Here is a 12,219-nt window from a genome sequence, read left to right as displayed (position 1 = left end):
CACCATGTCTTACCTCACCAGCTCCTCAGCCTGAAAACCTCTCTAGTTCCTGTCTCCTCACACTTTATATACCTTCTCTGCCCAGCCATCACATCCTGGGGTTAAAGGCATGTGTGCTTCCCAAGCAAAGGCATGAGATCTCAAGTGCTGAGTTTAAAGGTGTGTGACCCCCAAGAATTGGCATTAAAGGTGTGTGGCACCACTGCCTGGCTCTGTTTCTTTCCTAGACTGAGTCAATCTCATGTAGTCCAGGATGGCTTTGAACTCACTGAGATCCAGACGGATCTCTGCCTCCCAAGTGCTAAGATTAAAGGTGTGTGCCACCACTGCCTGGCCTCTACATTTAGTCTAGTGGCTTGTTCTGTTCTCTGATCTTCCTACCAGAATAGCAGCTATGGACTCAACATGAGCAGCTCCCCCACCCCCATGACAGTCCTGGTCTTGGCCCCGACCAACAAAATATCATAATTTCTCCTCATAATCATGGGCACCCAAAGATAGCATCACACCAGTTCTCTCCTGTTGCAGGTGTGCACTCTCCCATGGGATCTGCTGGCACTGCAGGGGGTCACAACTTTTCCAGAAGTTCCCTCCAGTGTCTTACAAGCCATCAGAGAGGGTGTGGGCATGTCTCTCTTATCCACTATCTTTACCAGGCCCCAAACTGGGTAACTGTTCCAATATGATTTCAAATCAGCCAAGTAAAGTGAGCTGGCAGGACTCTAAGAGCCCCCTAGGCTTGTACTGTGAACAGAATGCACAGTACAAGTTCATTCTTGTTCTGTGAGTCAGTCAAACAGCAGAGAACACCCCAGTGACAAATAGAGCAAGAAGAGCAGTGGGGAGGGGCCAGAGACTCAGAGGGGTCCCCTAGAAAGCAAAGGCCACAAGAAACTGCTGCAGCTACGCACGTGTTCCTCTGATGGCCGAGGCCATTCCTCCTTAACCAACTACCCCCGGTTCAAACTGCAAAGAGTCTTCCATTAGTGCCACCAGCCCCTCTGGAGTGTCTTCCTCCACATCAGGAGCAGTATCCTCCACCTCCAACGTGCATGGATCTCTGCTGCAAGAGAAGCTGCTGCAGAATGGCAACTCACCAGCAGAAGCTGCCAAGATCACAGCCACTGGAAAAGACGCTAGCGGTACTGCTTCCTGTGGAGAAGGGAGTGTCAGGCAGGAGCAGCTGAGTCCTAATAAGAAGGAGAACAATGCCCTTCTCAGATACCTGCTGGACAGGGACGACCTCAGTGTTGCCCTTGCCAAAGAGCTGCAGCCCCAAGCAGCCCCAGCGACAGTAGGCTGAATCAGTGCAGCAGCCCCACCAATCCCAGCTCCAGCCCAGACAAAGACTCCAAAGTTAAGACAGAGGTGAGGGAAGAGGTATCTGGAGACCTGGATAATCTAGACACTATTCTTGGTGATTTGACTAGTTCTGAGTTTTGCAACAATCCTGAATCTATAAATGGCAGTCATCCAAGGACCAAACAGCAGATATTTGCAGGACCAAGTTCTCTGGGGTTGTGAAGTCCACAGCCTGTGCAGCCTGTTAGTCCTCCATATAATTGAGCCGTGCCTCTAGATAGCCCTGTTTCTTTGGCTCAGGTCCTCCAGTGAAGAATGGCAGTGCTTTCCCTGTGTTACCACAACAGCCCACACTGCCTGGGAATCAAGAATGATGGATAGTCAGGAGAATTAAGGTGCCAATATGATATTTTATTTGTGCTCTAATAAATAAAGCTTGCCTAGGGATCAAAGGAAAAAGCCAGTTACTACTATATTAAGCATAGAGACCAAGCAGTGGCAGCATACACCTTTAATCCCAGCATTCAGGAGGCAGAGATTCATCCAGGTCTCTGTAAGTTCAAGGCCACACTGGGAACAGAGCCAGGCATGGTGGCACATGCCTTTAATCTCTGCACTAGTTAACCATAGAGGTCTGGAGGTCTGTACAGACAGACAGAAAGTGATATAGCTGGGCTGAGAGAGGAAGTAAGATGGCAGGGCACAGAAAGTTATATAGGCATGAGTATATAGGAAGTAGCTCTCTTGGGCTGAGGATTTCCTGGTGGTAAGAACTTGTGGCTGGCTAGTTCTATTGCTCTGATCTCTGAGCTTTCACCCCAATATCTGGCTCCAGGTTTTTTATTAATAAGACCATTTAGCAATTCATGTTACATGAGAACCAAACAAATGTTGCTGTGAATCAGACTTCTTCCTCAGGAGAGTGGGTATTAGCTAACTCAAAGGCCAGCAGAATGGAACCTATGGGATCAAGTCCCTTGGGATGAGCAGGAGACTACAGCGCAACTTTGCCAAGACCTGCTATGGGGGACTCAGTGCCCACCTTGCCTCTTCATTCTAATAGAATACTAGGTGCAAGACCAACATTGCAGCAGCAACAGCACCAACAACAGTGGATGCTTCAAATGAGAACTGTTGAGATTCCCATGGGAGTGCAAGTCAATTGCTATGGCCAAGCAGCAACATCTAATCAACCAGGCTCCTGGCCAGAGGGCATGCTGTCTGTGGAACAAGGTCTTCATGGGACTCAAAATAGAAATTCTCTAGATGGTCTGCTTGGGCAACCATCTAACCCAGAAGACCAGAGTGATAAAAGAGCTCTGCTGGACCAGCTGCACACACTCCTGAGCAATACAGATGCCACAGGCCTGGAGGAAATTGACAGGGCCTTGGGCATCCCTGAGCTTGTGAATCAGGGGCAAGCTTTGGAGGCCAAACAAGACATTTTTTGTGGCCAAGAAGCAGCAGTGATGATGGATCAGAAGGCAGCATTATATGGACAGATGTTCCCAGCCCAGGGTCCTCCAATGCAAGGAGGCTTTAACCTTCAGGGACAGTCACCATCTTTTAACTCTATGATGAATCAGATTAGCAAGGGAGCTCTCCTCTCCAAGGGAAGCATCCCAGAGCCAGCACTGTGAGACCAAGGACAAACACCCCTAAGCAGCTGATATTGCAGCTTCAGCAGAGGCTTCAGGGCCAGCAGGTTTTGAATCAGAGCCGGCAGGCACTTGAAATGAAAATGGAAAACCCTACTGGTGGTTCTTTTTGTTCATTGAAACAGGGCCACATGTAACCCATATTAGCCTAAAATTTGCTATATACTCCAAGATGGCCTTGAACTCCTGATTCTTGTACTGCCAACTGGAGAAATAGAATTATAGACTTTGTTTAATTTTTTTTCTTAATACCTATTAAAGTAAGTCCCTTTTCTTTTGTTTACTGAAATAATTGACTTACTGCTTTTGAAGCAAGTTCTTTCATGTAATAAATTCAAATTTGCAAAAAAAAAAAAGCCTTTTTAAAATCACAGTTTGTGGGTGCACCTGTCTCCCACCGCTAGAAATCTCATGCCCAATTCTGTTTTATCGCATCCTCTCTGTTCAGAATCACCACTTCAGTTTGCCCTTCCCCACCACTAAAGACAGTGTATTGATTCTTCCAAGAGGCTTACCACAAGGGGGATAAAATGGATCCCCTGAAGAAAGAACTGAATAACTAGTAGTTTATCTACTCACTTCCTTTATTTCAGTTTCAAGTCTAGGACACAGAAATAACATCAGGGCCTCACTAGTCATTTTCATACCAGCAACAAAAGCTGAGCACTGCCCATCCTGAATGAGATGCAGTGAGCCTGCCAGAATCTCGCATGTTCACAAGGAAAGGGCTTGAAGAGGTTGTTAAAGATGAACAAGGAAATGTGAGCCTTGGAACTTCTCTGGAATAATCTCAATTTTCTTACTTAAATTTAAGTTTTACTTCTAGCTCCTTTGTTTTATAAAATCCTCAGTATATGGGCATGTTAAAAGAGTGACCGTACATAGAGATAGTTCTAAAATGAAAAACAATTTTAAAAAAAAGAACTAAATAGATCATGCTGTTAGACTGGAGTGTGGCTCCTTGGGAAAGTGCATGCTTAGAATGGGAAAGACTTTGGATTTGATCACCAACACACACACACACACACACACACACACACACACACACACACACCCCAAAAGCAAAAACAAAAACAACCCAACAACAATAACAACACAAAACCACATACACACACACAAAAAAAAAAAACACAGGTTCTTTTTTGAGAACAAAAATGCTAAGAAATCTTGCATAACCTCTATATTTATATATAGTCAAAGTTTAACTTTCCTTCAGAGTTTTCTCAAGTCTAATACTCTTTAACTCAAAATAAAAGGACTTTCAAAGTATTTTCAGGCCCAAAAGTACACAGACCGATTTTTAGAATTTTACCAATTCTGCTAAGGGGACAATTAGTTTATATAAACCAAGATGAATAATGTAATAGTTTGTTTTGATTTTGAATGAATTACAGTCTAAGTAAAAATGGCAGTGGATTGTTTATGATTTCTGAATGAGTGAGGCAATAATTTAATTATATGTTATTACAGTGTGAGTTTATGGAAGTGAAATACGATTACTTTTTAAAAAAGAGTTACACTAGGGAATTATATCCTTGTGTATACAGACAAATAAACACATTGTAATATTTTCTCTTGATGAAGACACAAAGATTTTGATTTAGAACACTGATATGATATTACTGGGTGCCATAAAAACTGCTGTAGAGAATTTTCTCTATTGCTGAAAATCTTTAGCACTGGTTCAATGACAGCATGTCTAGCATTTGAAACAGTGGCAACATTTTAGTACTAGGGTATGTTTACTAACTGAAATTATATTTTTGCGCCATTTATACATAAAAGAACGTTGGGAACCTTGATTGCTCCTTAACACATCTTGATTTTGATAATTAAAAATGATGTCAAGTCAAAATATCAAGTCAAATTTATGAGGTTTGTAGTTCAGTTTTCACATCTACTAGTTCACCCCAAATAGAATCAATACTATAAATTTTTCTGTCTATATTAGCTATTTCCCAAAGTTCCTGCCTTCAAAATATCTATTTTGCCCAAAGTTACACTTTGACACAAATAAATCATTTTCCTATTTCCTCTGTTTTATCAAGTTGTTGATGAAAAGTTCATCTTTTAGTTTTGACTGCAGTTTTTAGTTTTCACTATGGAGCATGGCTCCATGTTGAGGCTTTTTTTTCTCTCATGGCTTCCAAAATAAAATGGCATCAAATAGTGAAAAGTATGTTTTAATTTAAATACACAAAGGATTGTGAATGAACTAAATTAAGAGAGGAAAAATTCTCATATGCGCAAGTAGAAAACTGATTTTTTTTCCACGTGAGAACAGTTTGTTACACAGTAGAGGAGCAAATAATACACTCACTGCAGACAATATTTTTTTCTGGGATAAGGAGTCATAACCATGTGAGATGTAAACCTTATCATTTTCCATTCGAAATATACATTTTTAGTACACACAAAGGGCCGTGCAATAATCAGCGTATTCTAATTTTAGCACGTATTTTCCTTCTGTAAAAGAAATCCATACATGTCTTCAGTGAATCCTCAACTGTCTTAGTTTCTTTTCTACAGCTATGAAGAGACACAGTGACCAAGGCAACTTATAGAAGGAGTTTAATGGGGCTTGTGTTTTCAGAGGGTGAGTCCATGACCATCATGTTAGGGAGCTTAGCAGCAGGCATGGTGCTGGAGCAGTAGAAGAGATCTTATGGGGGACAGTAAGAGAGAGAGAGAGAGAGAGAGAGAGAGAGAGGGAGGGAGGGAGGGAGGGAGGGAGGGAGGGAGGGAGGGAGGGAGGGAGGGAGGAAGGGAGCTCTAACTGGGAATAGTGTGGGCTTTTGAAACATAAAAAGCTATTTCCAGTGACACACCTCCTCCAACAAAGACATGCCTCCTAATCCTCAAACATTTCCACCACCTGGGGACCAAGCATTTAAACACATGAGTCTAAGGTGGTCATTCATATTCAAACGACTGCACTGACTCCTAAACCCAACTCTTTTCCCTGAGACCCAGGCAATTTGCTAATTCACTTTCTCTATCACTGAATTTTTTATTCTAAATATTCCATATAAATGGAATTATGAAATATAAAGTCTTAAGCTTCTTTTACCTATAATATTTTCAAAGTTCACCCATGCATGCTCTCCCCCTTGTTTTTTGAGACTGAACCTAGAGCTCACCAATTTGTCAGGACTAGCCAGCTAGCAAGACCCAAGGACTTCCTGCCCTCAATCTCCACCTCCCCGGTGCTGGTGCTGAGATTACAAGTGTTCTGCTATGGCCAGCTTTTGAAATGGGTGATAAACTTAGGTCCTGATACTGGTGTGGCAAGCCCTTTACCATCTCCTTGGCCTCATTTCATGTGTTTTTGTTTCTGAATAAGATGCCATGGAATGGACATGTGACATTTTGTTTATCACTCATAGATTGGTGCCTAGCCCGATTGTCATCAGATCAATGGTGGTGATGGATGTTGAGTTGTTTCTTTTTTGTTTGTTTGTTTGTTTGCTTTTTTTTGTTTATGTACGTGTGTATGTATGTATGTATGTATTTTTATATCCTGACCACAGTTTTCTCTCTCCTCTCCTCTCCTCTCCTCTCCTCTCCTCTCCTCTCCTCTCCTCTCCTCTCCTCTCCTCTCCTCTCCTCTCAGTCCCTCCCCTACACCTGCTCACCACCCCATATCCACTCCTCCTCCTCCCATTCTCTTCAGAAAAGGGTAGCCCTTCCATGGATATCAACCAGCCAGGGTATATCAAGTTGCAGTGAGTCTAGGCACCTCCTCTCTTATTAAGGCTGGATAAGGTAACCCAGTATGAGGAAAAGGTCTCAAAAACAAGTAACAGAGTCAAAGGCAGCCCCTGCCTCCACTGTTAAGAGACTCACAAGACCAAGCTACACAACTGTAGCATAGATGCAGAGAGCCTAGGTCAGTGCCATGCAGGCTCCCTGGTTCTTGGTTCAGTCTCTGAGGCCCTATGAGCCCTGCTTAGATGATTTTCTGGGTTTTCTTGTGATGTCCTTGATCCCTCTGATCCTACAATTCTTCTCCATCTTTTGCAGGAATCCCTGAGCTCTGAGCTCAGCCTAATGTTTGGTTGTGGGTCTCTGTGTCTATTTTCATCAATTGCTGGATGATGCCTCTCTGATGATCGGGCTAGGCACCAATCTATGAGTACAGCAGAATATCATTAGGAATCACTTCATTGACTCTTTTTTTTTTTTTTTTGGACCCTCTGGGCAGTGTCAGGGGTGAGCTCCCTCTCATGGTATGGGTCTCAAGCTGGGCCAACCATTGGTTTGCCACTCCCACAAATTCTAGGCCACCTTTACCCCAGCACATCTTGTAGGCAGGACAAATTGTCAATGGTTGTGTGGCTGGGTTGTTGCCTCAAACCCTGCACTGGAAGTCTTGCCTTGTTACAGGAGATGGCCCGTTCAGGCGATGTATACCCTATTGCTAGGAATCTTACCTAGGGTCACCTTTAAAATTCTAGGAGTTTCCATTGCTCTAGATTTCTAGCTCATCCCAGATTATCCTCTCATTCCAGGTGTTTCTCCCAGTACTCTCTCCTCCATCCTCCCCTCAGCCTGATCCCTCCTGCTCCTATCCCCCCATCTAGATCTGTCCCCCATCATCCATACCAGCGATATTTATTCTATTTCTCCTTCACAGTGAAATTCATGCATCCCTCTCTTGAGACCTCCCTGTTACTTACCCTCTCTGGGTCTGTGGATTGTAGCATGATTATCCTTTACTTAACAGCTACTGTCCACTTATAAGTGAGTACATACCATGCTTGTCTGCTATATCCCCCCTTTTCATTACAGATTTTATTAATTTAAATATTCTCTCTCTGCCTTTTGGTTAGTTTGGATAAGGGTTTGCCTATCTTGTTGATTTTCTCAAAGAACCAACTCTTTTGTTTCATTGATTCTTTACATTGCTCTCTTTGTTTCTATTTTATTGATTTCAGTTCTGAGTTTGATTATTTCCTGTGCTCTTGGGTGAGTTTGCTTCTTTTGGTTCTAGAGTTTTCAGGAATGCTGTCAAGTCACTATATGAAATCTCTCTAATTTCTTTATTAAGGAACTTAGTGCTATGAACTTTCCTCTTAGCACCGCTTCATTGACTCCCATAATTTTGCATATGTTGTACATTCATTTTCATTGAATTCTGGGAAGTCTTTGACTTCCTTCCTTCCTTCCTTCCTTCCTTCCTTCCTTCCTTCCTTCCTTCCTTCCTTCCTTCCTTCCTTTTTTGACCCAGTGGTAATTCAGTAGAGAGTTAATTGTTCAACTTCCATGAGTTTGTAAGCTTTATGTTGTTTCTATAGTTGAAATACAACTTTAATCCTTGGTGATCTGATTAGACACAGGGGGTTATTTCATTTTTTTTTTTAAATATCTGTTAGAACTTGCTTTGTGACTGAGTATATGGTCAATTTTGGAAAAGGTTTCATGATGTTCATTTTGTGTTTGGGTGAAATGTTCTGTAGATATCTGTTGAGTCCATTTGAGTCACAACATCTGTTAGTTCCATTATTTCTCTGTTCAGTTTCTGGCTGGATAACTTGTCCATTGATGAGAATGGGGTACTGAAGTCTCCCATAATCAATGTGTGGGGTTCAATGTGTGACTTAAGCTTTAGTAATGTTTCTTTTACAAATGTGGGCACCCTTGCATTTGGAACATAGATGTTCAGAATTGAGACTTCATCTTGGTGGATTTTTCCTTTAATGTCCTCCTTTATTGTCCTCCATCTCTTTTGATTAATTTTGGTTTGAAGTCTATTCTGTTAGATATCAGGATAGCCACACCAGCTTATTTCTTAGGTCCATTTGATTGGAAAGTCTTTTCCCAACCCTTTACTCTGAGGTAATGTCTGTTCTTGAAGTTGAGGTGTGTTTCTAGTATGCAGGATCCTGTCTCATCCATTCTGTTAGCCTGTGTCTTTTTATAGGCGAATTAAGTTCATTGATATTAAGGGATATTAATGACCAGTGATTGTTAATTTCTGTTATTTTGCTGCTGCTGCTGCTGCTGGTGGTGGTGGTGGTGGTAGTGTATGTTGTGTGTGTGTGTGTGTGTGTGTGTGTGTGTGTGTGTGTGTTTGTATTTTGCTGGTGTGAGATTATCTATTGCCTGTTTTTGTGGGTGTAGTTAACTTCCTTGGATTGGAGTTTTCCTTCTAGTACCTTCTGTAGTGCTGGATCTGTGACTAGATATTGTTTAAATTTGACTTTGTCGTGAAATATCTTGTTTTCTCCATCTATGGTGATTGAAAGTTTTTCTGGGTATAGTAGTCTAGGCTGGCACCCATGGTCTCTTACAGTCTGCAGCACATCTATCTGTACAGGCCCTTTTGGCTCCTTAGTCTCCTTTAAGGAGTTGAGTTTAGGTCTGTATTTATATGCTACCTGGCCTTTTTTCTCTTGCAGCTTTTAATATTCTTTCTTTGTTCTGATGTTTAATGTTTTGATTATTATGTGACATAGGGACTTCCTTTTCTGATCCAACCCATTTGGTGTGCTGTAAGCTTCTTCTACCTTTATAGGCATGTCCTTCTTTAGGTTAGGACATTTTTCTTCTATGGTTTTGTTAAATATATTTTCTTGGTTTTTGAGATGGGATTCTTCTCCTTCTTCTATTCCTATTATTCTTAGGTTTGGTCTTTTCATAGTGTCCCAGATTTCCTGGATGTTTTGTGTCAAGAAATTTTTGGATTTAACATTTTCTTTGACTGATGAATCTATTTCTTCTATTGTATCTTCAGTGCCTGAGATTATCTCTTCCCTCTCTTGTATTCTATTGGTGATGTTTTCACTGTAGTTTGTTCAATTACCTGGATTTTCCATTTCCAGAATTTCCTCAGTTTGTGTTTTCTTTATTGCTTCTATTTTGATTCTGCAGTCTTGAATAGTTTCCTTTACCTGTCCCTCCCCCCCCCCCCCCCCCGGTTTTTTGGCATTCTTTAAGGGATTTATTGATTTCTTCCAATTTTTTTCCTCAATTCCTTTAAGGGAATTGTAAATTTCCTCTTTAAGGACTTCTATTATTTTCATAAAGTTGTTTTTAAGGTTATTTTCTTGTGTGTTGGCTGCGTTGGAGTATTCAGGTCTTGTAGGATAGCTTGGCTCTGGTGGTGCCATATTGCCCTGGCTCTTGTTAATTCTATTCTTACACTGGCGTTTAGACATCTGGGTTTGGGATGATTAGGACTAGGTCCTGATTTCTGAGTTTGTTTTTGTTGGATGTATATTTTGTTCCTTGTTTTTTATTTCCTCTTTGGTCTTTTAGTCTTTGTGGCCTGGATTTCTGATGGCCAGTGTGACCTCTGTTCTAGTAGGGAGTCTCTTTCTAAGTTGTGAGCTGGCCTTCTGGTGCTTAGCTTGGCCTTTGGTGCAGCAGTGGGGGGTGGGGGGTGGGAGGAGCTCTGTTCTTCTGACTGGTGTGGCCTGCACCTGTGGAGTTGGGGGGAAGGGCTGGCCACAGGGAAGATGATGATGTGTGAGGGCTTGAGTACTGGAATGGGAGTTGTTTCACTTCTTAGGCTAGTGTGAACAAATAATGCTATAGTGAATATTCATTTTATGTGAACATAGTGTTCTCAGTTCATTTGGACATACACTTAAGATTGGAATTGCTGGGTCACTTGACAGCTCTATGTTTAACACCATGAAGAAGTGTCAGACTGTTTTTTATGGTGGCTACATGGCTTTGCATTCCTACCAGCACATAAGAAGCCAGTTTCTCCATATCCTCTCCAACATATATTTTTTTTCATAACCTTTTAAACCTTTTGAATTGTGGTTTCTGGAAATGGAGTCTTGTTATGTTTCCCAGATCAGGCTAAACAATACTCTTGCTTCAGGTTCCCAAATGGCTGGGTTTACAGGCCTCTACCATTATTCTCAGATGTTTTTCTTCTATTAGAGTCACTAGAGTGGGTGTGAAGAGACATTTAACTGACATACTGATTTGTATTTCCCTGTTGATGAAAGATTTTAAACAACTTTTCTTGTGCATATTCATTTTTATAGACTTTTGACAAATATCTATTCAAACATATTGTTTATATTTTCATATATCATTTCAAGCTTTATTATTAGGTAGAAATTTCTCACCCCCATTCCCATTCCTCATCTCATCCTTCTTCTCTCTTTCCTTCTTTCCTTCCTTTAAAAATTTGTGTAGTTTACAAACTAGCAGGTTACCTGATGGTGTTTTCATCTTACTGAATTTTGATCAACCCTGATCTTGCACGGTGCCAGGTTTGGGTGGGATGCAGAGACAGGATCTGACTTTGCAGTATAAACTTGTCTGAAGTTGACTTTGTAGCCCAGACTGAGCTTGATCTCCCAACAATCATCCTGCCTCAAGTTTCTATTTAATAACAATTTGTTGCAGTACCTCATTTTGTTTTTGTTTTCTTTTTCTTCATATCTGTTTAAGAGTAGCCACGACCACCCTCTTGTAGAAATATTGAGATGACCTGATCTCTTAGAACCAGAAGCTTAGATATTGACAAGTAGTGTAAAGAATGAACAGGGCCGGGTGGTGGTAGCGTACGCCTTTAATCCCAGCACTTGGGAGGCAGAGGCAGGCGGATCTCTGTGAGTTCGAGGCCAGCCTGGGCTACAGAGTGAGTTCCAGGACAGGCTCCAAAGCTACACAGAGAAACCCTGTCTCGAAGAAACCAAACCAAACCAAACCAAACCAAACCAAACCAAACCAAACCAAACAAAACAAAAAAAATGAACAGGAAATGATGGTGCTTGGGTTCAAATCCTAGCTCTCTAGACTGGCAATGTATTTCAACTCTCTAAGCCTTAGGTTTTCAATTTTTGAATTGGAGAAAAACAGGGATAAGACTATTCTTTGCAGAACTTAGGGAGGATAAACGAGCACATAAGTGCTCTCAACAGTTCGCTCTTGCTGTTCCCATTTCAAGTTGTATGAGCACTTTTCCACTCTGCTCCAAACACTCTGAAATCTTTCACCCACCCAAGGCTGTTTAACGTTTTGGTTTACACTATTTGTGCATAAGAAACACACAGGTTAATTGTGTGTCCTAACAGAAAGTTGTTAGCCTTGGCTCATTTGCTAAATCATATTCAGGGTGGTGAGTACGAACCACTTTCATTATTAGAATAATAATAATGTATTTGGTTGATTCACTGTGTCAGTGTTTCACACAGCCAAGTATATTTGGCCTCCTTTTCCTATGTTGACTATACCATCCACATTATCAGGACTTATCCCCACTTCCAATCTGGAGCAAGGCAGTTTTCATGTC

General features: G+C 41.6%; 1 pseudogene; it reads left to right on the top strand.

Annotated features, from left to right (window-relative positions):
- The first annotated feature begins 372 nt into the window (after positions 1-372).
- Positions 373-3,097, top strand: LOC102921386 (nuclear receptor coactivator 3 pseudogene; annotated as a pseudogene).
- The last annotated feature ends 9,122 nt before the right edge of the window (positions 3,098-12,219 follow it).

Source organism: Peromyscus maniculatus, chromosome 6, assembly GCF_049852395.1.
Source record: "Peromyscus maniculatus bairdii isolate BWxNUB_F1_BW_parent chromosome 6, HU_Pman_BW_mat_3.1, whole genome shotgun sequence".
In the NCBI taxonomy this organism is placed as follows: Eukaryota; Metazoa; Chordata; class Mammalia; order Rodentia; family Cricetidae; genus Peromyscus; species Peromyscus maniculatus.
Note: the sequence above shows the minus strand (reverse complement) of the source record. Positions and strands in the feature narration are given on the sequence as shown.